Below are 9773 nucleotides of genomic sequence, written 5' to 3'. Positions count from 1 at the left end.
TCACTGGCTTTCCTAATGTATATATGAAAATTAGGTCAAGCTTGAAACAGGTTGCTTTATTTAGTTAGGAGATAACTCAGGCTGTTACTAGACATCAAAATCCATGACTTTACATAGGTCTGACCAATTACAGAAATGAACTGCGCTGTTGAAATGGCATTTCCACAAGTTTTTTACATTTCTTTGAAATAGATGCAGTGCTGTAGAATTACAAAAATGTATCTATTTTTTCCTGCTACAAGTACCTGTGACAGTATGTACACTGAAAATTAGAGGACAAAAACCAACAGTCATGTTTTTCAGGATTTTATAAAATCTAAACCAAGTCCCCCACTGACTTTTTTTTTTCTCTCCCTTTGGTCTATAGAGTTAGTACCTTCAAACAGAATTTAGGTGATATACAATTTCACTTAAAATTACATCTTCCACGCCCATCCAATTTTTAAACATCCTTTACTATTATTATTTCTAAACACAAGGATAATTACTGGTAGATTAATGGAATATGATATTCAGCTATGCAGTCATTACCAGAAAGAATTATACCATCAGAAGTCTTACTTACATTGCATTAATAGGGATATTGTTATTGAAGGAGGCCAAACCTGTGGATGAGGAAGTTTTGGCATGGGTGGAGAGAGAAGACAAAGATATCACAGCACCATGGAGAAGTTTATGCTAATACCCACAACAAAACAAAGCCACTCCTTGTGAGAACTGCAGCCACTACTACCAACAGGCTGTGGAAATTCACGTAGAAGGCAGGAGTTCTCTCAGTTTCCCGTAATGTACCCTGGCAAAAATTGCACAGTCTAAGAGATTGCTTCCTGCAAATAGACATACGTTGTCTACCTCTACAACTCTATGCCTAAGGGCAATAAACTTTTCCCAAGTACAGCAAGTTAAATTCAGAGGGTAGTTTTAAGTGCTTACAAGATACAAAACCCCACACTGCCCAGGATTAACATTTCATCCAGGGCAAAGAGACACCAAGCACTAAGCTTTTGAAATTCAGCACATGAATGTATGGAAGTGGGCTACTATTTCCTCACAATGTTTGGTGGTTTTCTAAAATCATCAGTGCCTATAGCCGTGTGGTAATTTGGTATTCTTTTTGAAAAACAGTCATGCCTCTAGCTTTCAAAGTTTCAAAAGAAAAATCAAAAAAATATAAGCTCTACTAGCTCGTATAGCCAGATGGCAAATAAAATATAAAGAAAGCAACTGAAATGTATTTAGAAGCTCCAATTATATTGGGCTTGAATTTTTATCACCAGGGCTAGCAAAGCACTAACTTCTATATATATATGAAAGGTTGGGGTACCCAGGATGGTGAAGAATTATCTACAGTGACTCTTAGAATTATAATGAGCTAAAGCTGCATTAAATCAAGGTAAGAACATTTAGAAAAATAATGCTAAAATGTGGAAGATTGCAGACATCATTCTCAGTCACCATTTTTCTTTTCTTCTTCCTATGCCTTTGATGTAGAGAGAGGCAATAAAAGTAATATGAGCTATGAAAGGAAAATCATATAAAAGGGAGGCATTGGAGGCCCATTAAACACAATCAGTTACAGGGAATGAAGGACAATATATGAGCAAAGAAAAAAACCCCACAATTTTAGATTTTTAATCATGAGTTGGTTTGGGTTTTTTTAATAATTTCAGGCTAGTTTCTTTAGAACAACTGTGGTTTCCTAGAATCTTTTTGACCATTTATAGACCTTGCTATACATTCTATCTCAATACGCTTTAATACTGCACAAGGACTTTTACCAAGCTTTTCTCGCCCATCAACTATTTGTTCCAAATTACTCATTACAAAAATTCTTTTTACATCACTTCGCATTTAACTTCGGATAGCAAAAGATAAATAAGTACTTGACTGCAGACCCTCAAAGTATTATTTCAGCATGATCAGGCAGGGATGAATTTGCTTAACTGACGGCACAGATGATCAAGGTAATCTTTCACAGGAAAGATCCACTACAGATGGCAACCAGCACCTTATCTCCCCTAAACTGCTTCTTCACTGTACTCTCACTCTGATCTAGAGGAACTACTGTAAGAGATGAGACAAACAAAGCAACATACAGGCTTTTTGATGAAAGAGCTAGAAAAAAAAAAGCAAAGTTCACCCCCCTCACATGGGGCAAATGCCATTTCTATCACTATTAAGCTGAGATAGGCCAAAAGGGCAGGCTTAAAACCACACAGGAATCCTGTGTTTGTTTGCTTTATAAGATATTCTTTTGTTTCAAAGACTTTTCCATTTATAAAATAGGAAAACTCTGTTTTGAAATTTACAGCAAAATTTCAAAATACTGAAGCTATCTCTTTCAACGTTTTCATCTGCATTTTGATCTGTTCTGGTTTCTCCACTTAGTATTATTTCTAAAGTTTAAAGTAAAAAGGCAGTTGAAAACAAGTTTTTAATAATGATCCCAAGTAAGTTTACACTGTTTTGATTGCATCTTCATGTATTTTTATACAATTTTTCTATCAGGACAGAATTTTGGCTAGCATCAGTATTTTTTGATAAGCTGGTGTCTTGGGAAAAAAAATATATATATATCCCACTGGGAAAAAAGCAAGTATGTTCCAGTAAAACACAGAAAAAAATATAGTTTATGTAGAAGGATTTTTATCCAACAACCTGGCTACCCTCACTAGACAAGACATCTTACAATATTTAGACCATCCAAAGCAATCATTTATATGAAATACTTCTAGCTTTATGGAATCATATAACCTGCAAATATAAAGACAGATCTTCCTAATACTGGTATGTATCTTCTTCACTATGATTTAACACTACCATCATTCCCTTGCTATCAAGGCTAAATAACATTATATGTATTCTTTAATTTGGTTTCTGAAATCCCAGCACCTATGATGTAAGAAGAGGTCTAAAAGAGCCTTCTTTGTCCACATCTATGACAACTACATGCAAGTGTTGGAAATCAAGCATGGTTACAAGAAAATTTTGAGTATTGCGCACCTAAGAGGAATTAATAGAGGAGGAAAAGAGGTATGGAGAATCTGATGTGGAACTGACCATGCAGATCTGAAACAAGAATCAAAAAAGGGTTGGTAAGATTCATTGTTCTCATTTGTTTTAGCCATTTAATAAATAAATGCAGGCATACAGATTGGTAATAAACTGACTGCCATAAACACTTATCTGTAGGACAGGATGTGAATATGCCTTCCTAAGAATTGCACAGATTCTCCCTAAAGAAAATAATACGGAGCATGGAGCCACCACTAAGATATTAATTGTCTTAAACAGTAAAAGCGCTAAAGTTTTACTCTTTTATTTATCCATTTTCATATGATACTTTTAATTATCTTGGACTACTTATCGGTTTCTGTTGGATATGACCAGTCTGGTAATTCCCAAGAATTGCCTGAATAAAAATATTCAGTTCAATATTCAAGTTATGTTCAGCAGAGTGTAAAGCATGTCTACACGTGGCTTCTAGTTCATTCTGAACTACCATAACCACAACAGAAAAGATCAGTGGGAGCACGTCATTCATACACTAATAAATAGAAATTGAAGTGGGAACTGCTGAAATGAAATCAGGAGTTAAAAGCCACTTCTTGTTATTCCCTGCACTCTATAGTGTGACGCAATTATATAATAGACATAGTTAATTTCAGATGTCCCAGGTACAAGGCGGCCATCAAATCGTGTTCACACCAAGTACTAAATTATACTAGGAGACGCCTCAGTACTTTCAATAGCACCATTAGCTGAATAAATGCTGCATAATACAAGCATTAGTATTCAAATCTGCCCATAATTTCTAAAATGAAATGTGATCACTTGGGGTACTTACTTGAAGCAAAAGGTATTATGGTTAGCTATTAGTATTACTAACAGAATCACTAAATGTATACATACAACTTCATACAAAAAAGCATACCTACAGTACGAATATTTCATTTGTTCTAAACTGTCTTTAAAATCCTCATTCAAAAGCCAATTTACAGATACTTAGGGAAACACTTGGAGCTACCTTTGTGATAAATAGTTGGAGATCCACATCTAGAGTCTGACCTTTCATATAGTGACGCTAACGAGAACGTTGTCACAGATTTTAATGGCTGAAGAATCTACTTTTTATAATGCATTGTCACACAAGCATTCTTAAAGAAGGATTGTGTTCTTAGGGACTGAAACTTCAGCTGCAGCAGTATGCTGCTCATGTCTGAGTTCTGAGATTGCTTCGTTATTCCTCCCTTGAGAGTTCGATGGATTTGGTTCAAGCACCATTGAACGTGATGCTGTATTAATTGCCCTAGAGGGTAGCGAGGCCTTTGAACTGTGGCTGTGAGTGATATTTTGCTATAAGACATGTGTCAGCACTTGGCTGGTTAACTCTAGGGCTGGGTTGTACAGCATGCTGGGACCAAGTATCTGGAAAACTACTTTGCATCTTAATCTTACATCTGTTTTCTATCACGCTGTGAGATTGACTGGCCATTCTATCAGAGAAGCATCATTCTGGAATACACACTCTAAGTAAAAACATTGTACCGTCAAAGAATATTAAGGATATGCCATCATCTCTCGTAGTTCATAAAACCAGCTGGCAGACGAAGACACCAAAGTTAAGTAGTGGCTGATGCGCTATGCTTTCTCCTGCAGAAAAGCAGTCTGTGCCCAACTTGGCACAATAGAAACTAAAGTTAAAACAGATCCACAGTCCCGCTTATCTCTATGTTTGTATGTTTGCAGGTATATATTTTCTCTAGATATAATTGCAGGCAGAGTCCCTACCACACAATCATTATCACATAAACCATTATCATTATCACCAGTATTAGAATAGCACCAAGAAGTCATAGCAGAGCTTTAGGAGTTATAGCACTCACATGAACATTACAGATTCCAGTTCAGTTCTGTCCTCCCAGAAGAGCTGCAATCCCTATCTGCTTTTCCTTTGAGGAGGAGTAAGCCAGAACACCATACTGCATCCTGCCTCAACGCTCCTTTCTAAAGTCACACCACTTTGCATTATAAAGCACAACAAGCATTGCTTCTGCAGCTGAGACCATAATGGTATTCACCTAGTACTGAAAAACCTGGGTTCTGATTCTTAGTCCGAAAATAGTTTCTGTTTTATGTATACTAGGTGAAATACCTAAAAGCTGCATCGAATTCATGCTCTGGCAATATCTTTGTATGAAAGTGTTGTGGTTTAACCCCAGCCAGCAACTGAGCCCCACACAGCTGCTTGCTCACTCCCCCCTGGTGGGATGGGGGAGAGAATCAGACAGGTAAAAGCGAGAAAACTCGTGGGTTAAGACAAAGACAGTTTAAGGGGTAAAGCAAGTCTCGCACACCAGCAAAGCAAACCAAGAAGTTCATTCATTGCTTCCCACCAGCAGGAAGGTGCTCAGAAGGGATCATTGTCCCTGTCTTCTATATGGTCCCCAGCCCTGGACTACTAGTTATATGTTGCAAACAAAACAAGCTCCTTAGAAGACACAAGTAGATAAATTCTTAGAATAAAGCTTCTGACCTGCCTTAAGTATGGGACATTTCCAAGATGCTAAGCTGTGGCAAGCACGAGGCAGTCAGAGTCAAGCACAAAAGCAGAAATTGTAGGAGCCTGCAGGACTTCAGTGAAGCAGAATCATTTTCATGTATGGAGGATAGGGGGAATTTAACTTATAGACTTAGTCAGGATTAAGATATTAACTTCCACTTTCAGTGCCTAGATAATTTTTCCTATTTTCTCTCTTTCTTTCTTCCTTTTTGCTTGCTTTCTGCTTTTCCTTTTCTTTCCTTTCCCTTCACTTCCTTTTCTGATTTAGTCTATAAGGAACTCTCTGACAAAGAAAAGAACTAAAATTGCCACATATCATACAAAACCTACCTCTCTTTCCGAAAGGACATGAGCTACGTTTTCTCCTTTTATCCCTGCTAATAATATTGTTTGGTAGTAATAATTAACCTCTTTAGTTTAGAAAGCGTATTTGGGGTTCAAGTGGATGCACGAAAAAAGCAACCATAAATTCACAAGATATGTTAACAATGGTACCATGTATACATCTACATACTGGCACATAAAGCAGAAATTTATTATGTAAATTCCTGAATAAAATATTAAATAAATGACTAGGGAAGGTTTAATATTCCAAAATATCAGTCAAAATTTAAAAAAACCACTAAGAACTCTTATTGAACATTAAACCATAGGCTCTGCTCTTTCTTTTAACATCTTTAACCCATCAGAGCAGAAATATTTAAGAGAAAGATATGCCACTATCTGAAGTTGAATATTTAACAAGGATGCCACCTTAAAATTAAAAAGAGAATAAGTTTTTAAAAGCAGTATTTCATATTTTGCGGTCTGACAGAGTCACATCTTGTGACCTAAAAGAAATAAAACGTATAGTCATAGCCTTTTGATCTAGGACAAAGTTGTCCCTCATATTACTGGTAATGTGAACTAAACAGAAAAATATTACTAGTGCACCTGCACCTTCAACCAATGGAGAGATATATCTTTATTCTTCTTAGGATTTTATTCGGTATGATGACAGCAATTTTGCTTCTATGCAACAGTACAAGAATTTGGATAGAATCTTCTCTGAAAAAAGAATATACCCCATAGACACTTCTACTTGATGATTTAAAAGTTAAATAAGAATCCCTTACTAAAGTAAAAAGTCTTAAAGCCCCCACTCATCTACTTCGCTAGGGCCCAGTGCAATTACTGAAGCCAATAGAAAAAACTCCCATTAAAGCAAATGCATGCAACAAAAGAGATAATAATCTCCTTAACAGGAGCAAGGAGTCCATACCACAGGATACCCAGTGCCATAGCGCTTCCTCAATCCCTGACTTGTGCAGTATCCTCACATAATTACAACTCAGCTGTTGAACACCAGAGTCTGTCTGTAAGCATAAGGAGTACATTTTCATGTCCCAAAATGTTACCTCGCATTTAATTTCAAAGGAAAAAGAGCTAGCTAGAAGTCTCTAAGTCTGAACTGTCAAACTAGAAAGTTTTTGCACTAAGTAGCAGTATAGTTTGTAGGCATTTATCAAGATAGCCCATCAGGTTGACACTTGACATGTAAATTGTATAGTAAATCTGACAGCTAAAATATTAATGCATCCACCTAGTTCTATCTTACACAGTTACTGCTGCAACAGACTTTTTGAAAGCATCCTTGATATCCATTTCAAATCTGGCTGATTTTTCAAGTTGACATCATATCAACCCAGTTTATTTAGAACTTGCTATTTGAAGACAACTCAGTCTGTGATTATTAAATTAATTACAGATGCAAGTGTCAAGTAGTATTTTGTATTCATATTCCCCATTAGTTTGTAATAAGCTAAAAAAATCCTCAACACACACAATATATTTGATCAATTCAATTGAAAGTACGGCCATGCCTGTAGGCCAAGGGACTACACTAAACTATCCCTCTCTTGTAGTTGCTTGCTTTGCAGGATATGTTTTCTTCTCATAATTACCTGATATCCAAAGAAGCGATGAGTTAAGACTTCCAGGGCCAAGTCAAATACTTGTAGCCATCCAAAAGAAACAGCCCTGCTGTACTGCAAACAATGGAACAGGCGCTTTCAAAGCACTGGCACTATTTACAGCTTCATGTACTGTAAACTGGGGACTGCAACAACAGAGATCTCTGCATACTTCTGAGTGCTGAGCACCTTCGCTTCCTGACAAGATCTGCAAGGGCTCCTTGCAGGACCATCTCTGCATTTTGCAGCCCAGTGTTGCAGAGTAGGTAGGAGCCATTTTGTAGAATGGGATTTCTGGGCTGCACATGATCTAGAAAATATAAGTCTCTTTGAATTTTCTTTATACTAGCAAGAGTCCTCTGTCATAGGCAGGTTCAACATTCCTAGGAAGAACAGAAACAACACTACTCTTAAATATCCCTTGTAAATAGAAAATTGTAGGCTGACAGAAGATACAAAATTGAAAACACTGCTATTCTACTGAATAGAAATGACTCCAGCCTTCTTTAAGAGCATTTGTATTTATCATCAGACTGGACATAAAAAACCCACAACCCCCCCCCCCCCCCCCCCCCAAAAAAACCCTACCACCTTCTTTTCCCATAATAGATCTTAAGTGCTGCTTTTCAAGATGTTGGATTTATTCTTTCATTTTTAATAGCAATTTATAAGAGTCATTATCCGGTGGTCATTTAAGAGATGTGATGATAAATAAAAATAACTCCCAAATTATTTATCACACTAATTGCATGTGACCTTTATTTTCAAGTTTCCTTTTTATTAATGTCAAGTGTCTGACTCATTTCATATCCAGGCCAGCCTTTATTATAAAAAAAAATAAAATATTGCCTTTGGGTTTAGAAATAATCTCCTTTCTCAGTCCTCTATGTTATTTATCAAATGACTCCATCTGTTCCTTAAGAGAACCCACCCAAACCAAAATAATTTAAAAGCAGAAACAAGAAAAATAATTTCTTGCCAATCCTATTTCATTTTATTTTAAAAATAATTGGAAGATATATAAAGAGAGAATGTACATATAGAATACAATATTTTAGGGAATCATTACATCTTTGAGAACATGTTCTAAAGCCAGGACACTGAAAATCAGCAGAAACAGTCTTTAGAAATGCTGAACTGCAAGCGGGCAACTGCAGAAGGGCAACCATGGACCAAGGTCTAGCAGATAAGTGTCATCTAGCTCAGGACAAGTACATGTCTTGATAAACATTAATAGTGAGACACTAAATTATATAGAGCCAAAAAACTGAAGTCAACAGTATTATAATTATGGTCACAAGATCATTTGTTTCATATATAAGAACCTCACTGCTTCAATTAAAAAAAAGATAAGTTGGAACTATCTTATACCACTTTTCTCAGGGAGAGGGATATAATTTTCTTTTTCTTTTTTCCATTGTAATTCAGTTGGAATTCAGTATTTGTTTTTCTAACAAACTCAGTAAACATATTCACAAAAAAAAAAAGTGATTTTGATCTGCAGTAGGTATAACAATGCTCCAGCTACACTAAATATGTTATCTCCTGACTTTTAGATCAAAGGCTTCTGATATGCCTAAGCTAAAATTTCCATATTTTATGTCTACTGCTTACTACTCTCACACCTTAACCCTGTTTCCATCCAGTCTCCTTACTGGCCTATTTTTTGCAGAAGTTTTCTTTTGCTACTTGAGGAAATACAGGTATTTATCTGGCAGGACCAAACTGGCTGTGAGTTTTCATTCCAGTTGATTCAGACAGTTTAATCTCTCTTAAAGAAAAAGATGTTGGTGGCAAAGCTTATCTCTTCCCCTAGTACCACTAAGGGGAAGGAAGGAAAACAGGCAAAAGAAATCTTGCCACTTCTTCACAGTTATGGTTAATTGACTTCCCCCTTCCCTTCATGGTCATGGGGAAAGGCACTGCCTTCCCATGTCTCCAGACCATATGGCTGAATGGAGGGAAAGTAACTGCTAACTGCAGAGAAGCAGCAGGCTCTGCATAGAAGACAAAGAAAGGAGGAGGCAACAGAAGAAAACCCAAATATCATCCAAGAAAACAAGATGTGGCGATACTTGTATTGCTAAAAAATGGCAACCAGGATAAAGGCCCCAGGGATATTTAGAAGAATACAATTCCTAAGGTAGGTATAAATATAAAATAATTAGCATGTAATAAAAACTGTTGGCAAGAATGATGTAATACACCTTAAATTATTTCAGTGGATTAGCAGATAGCAGTAATAGTAACTAATAATA

The sequence above is a fragment of the Egretta garzetta genome, unplaced genomic scaffold (genome assembly GCF_000687185.1).
Source record: "Egretta garzetta isolate BGI_Z169 unplaced genomic scaffold, ASM68718v1 scaffold161, whole genome shotgun sequence".
Taxonomy (NCBI): Eukaryota; Metazoa; Chordata; class Aves; order Pelecaniformes; family Ardeidae; genus Egretta; species Egretta garzetta.
Note: the sequence above shows the minus strand (reverse complement) of the source record.